This window comes from Pinus tabuliformis, chromosome 4_2, assembly GCF_031772625.1.
Source record: "Pinus tabuliformis cultivar Carrire ecotype Pingquan chromosome 4_2, CPIR1, whole genome shotgun sequence".
Lineage (NCBI taxonomy): Eukaryota > Viridiplantae > Streptophyta > Pinopsida > Pinales > Pinaceae > Pinus > Pinus tabuliformis.
In genome coordinates this window covers 627,999,910-628,002,523 of record NC_142304.1, presented here as the reverse complement: position 1 = coordinate 628,002,523, position 2,614 = coordinate 627,999,910, and the positions used below count along the sequence as shown (strand labels likewise).

Below are 2,614 nucleotides of genomic sequence, written 5' to 3'. Positions count from 1 at the left end.
TTATATCTAACTTTTGTGATCAATAAAAATACTGAAGTGATTTGTGTTGTATGTAATTTTTCTCCGAGCCTCTGGAGTTTTGGTGTTTGGAATCGATTTGCAAAGAGTCCCACCCGTGCTCAAATCTCTGGAGGTGTCACCCATACTCATAGTATATAGGAAGATACAAGCAATAAAAAAAGCAAGTCCAATCACCAACTTTGGCCTGTGGAGTTTTGATGTTTGAAATCGATTTGCAAAGAATCCCACAGTGTTCAAATCTCTATCTCTAAAATAGAGGAGTTTTGGTGTTTGGAATCGATTTGCAAAGAGTCCCACTCGTGCTCAAATCTCTGGAGGTGTCACCCATACTCATAGTGTATAGAAAGATACAAGCAATAAAAACAGCAAGTCCAATCACCAACTTCGGCCTGTGGAGTTTTGATGTTTGAAATCGATTTGTAAAGAATCCCACCGTGTTCAAATCTCTATCTCTAAAATAGAGGCGTCACGGATATAGGAAGATACAATCAATAAAAAGACAAGTCTCATCACAAACTAGAATTTTGGTGTTTCGAATCAATTTTAAAAAATCCCACCAATATTCTATATTTCTATTTGTAATGAGTCTTCTAGGCTCTCCATCACCGTTGTGTTCCGTGTCACAATCCTACGGCCACGTCTCAATAATGTCTAATACACTTGCAAAACGCGACCGTGAGTCCGAGGTTCCGACGGACCCTATCTACATCCGTGACCCGAAACACTTCGACGGCGAAGAAACAGACCAGTGTCTTCATCTACCGAAATTAGATCCAACCTTACCAGATGACGAGCAAGAAGAAGAATGCGCGTCCGGCGAGGAGCTCGTAAATGGTGTCATGACAATCCTGGAAAAGGAGATTGCAAGGACCTGTTCCAGTTCTTATCGCTTCAACTGTGGGGATAAGTCGGCGGGACCAGGTGTTTTTAGCAGCTGCGAAGGCCAAACCCTAGATGCGGACGAGGGGATTGATCTGTTTTATCTGCTGGAAGCCTCCGATGATGATCTCAGCATTCCGCCGAGCCCCGTTGTGGACATAAGAGAAGAACTCTGTCCATCTCCAAAGGACGCTTTGGAAGGTTTGTGGGAGAAATCCGATATTAAATCCGTTGTTGAAAACTGGCACTTCGAGGACGATTTCGAAAGCTTTCAGCAGTTTGCAGTGTAGCAAAATGCATGGAATGCGAGCCAGCTGCAAGATTGTATGAGAGATTTTGTAAGCCAAGGCATGTTATTTGAGGAGGCTTTTTTTGACACATGGACACTGGAAACTGCCGTTGACATGTTAGGTTTAATGAGACTATTTTTTATTGTATCTCATACAGCCGAGATGTAGCTACATTATACAAAGTTTCAAGGATGAATATAAGTGAAGGAAATTATTCATGTTTGTAGATTTGATTTTTTAAAATGAGATTGAAATCAGAGAAATTTAATGCAATTCCATAGTGGTTTTTAGTGAAATGTTTTTGGAATTAGATAGTTTTTAGTGAAATGTTTTTACAATTTTGAAATTACTATATTTAACTTTTGGTTTGATAAATTGTTAACTACAAGTATTTAAAATCAATTAAAAATAACACTCACACCACCCTTTCACATAATTATATTTTTACCGACAAAATTTTATAAATAGCTTAACAGTAGACTCTATCACTATCACCATCTATTCTACAATAACCTTTAGAAAACTCTATTGGTTTGCAACATCTATTTAGCTCCGTAAAAGTTGTTATATTTGCAGTGTATCGAACGCCATTCTTTTTGTTAACATTATGGAGCTTAATAATTATCCACAAGGGTAATATACTTATATTTTCATCGGCAGATCTCATCTGTTCCGCTAATTAATTTTTTCTCTAAAAATTATAAGTTCTATTTACTTTTGGTATTATATTTATTAATATATATTTTATTTTAATTTTTAATTATTTATCTATAAAGTTTATTTACAATATTTTGGTATTATATTTATTAATATATATTTTATTTTAATTTTTAATTATTTATCTATAAAGTTTATTTACAATTATATTGGAAGTAATGTTTTCATGTGTTATAATAAGTTGTAATTGTGAGTCTTAAAAAGTCTATTTAAAAGTTATTATTTTCCTATGTGTGTGAGTTGTCTATGAGTCATAAATCTATCTTTTTAGATCTTATTATCTAGAAGTTGATATCTACAACTATATATAATATGTTATGTGCTAAATAATATGACAATGTGTGTTTTATGTTGTGTGTTTAATCACTCTCTGTTTTCTTCTATTTTTTTAATATGGTATTGAGCCTCAATTAATTGTGCAAATTTGTTTTCTAATTGATGTCTCTTTGTTATTGCCAAATCTTGAATGAATGCCGACTAGTGTGGGATGGTGTATCTCACATTTTTGACGCACCAAAAAAAATCCAATGCTATTTCCATAATGCTCATTGTGTAATTTGAGCGTGAGTGAATTGGTACGTTAAATATTTTTTTATATTCTCGAATTCCATTATTTTCAACGCTGCCTAAGTCGTCTAGTGAGAGATCCGTGTGCATGAAGTTGTTTGCTAAGTAGATCTATGTTTCAAAGCGGAACCATCCGTGTG

At 34.6% G+C, this 2,614-nt stretch overlaps 1 pseudogene; it reads left to right on the top strand.

Moving 5' to 3' along the window:
• Positions 1–668: 668 nt before the first annotated feature.
• Positions 669–1,358, top strand: LOC149170908 (uncharacterized; annotated as a pseudogene).
• The last annotated feature ends 1,256 nt before the right edge of the window (positions 1,359–2,614 follow it).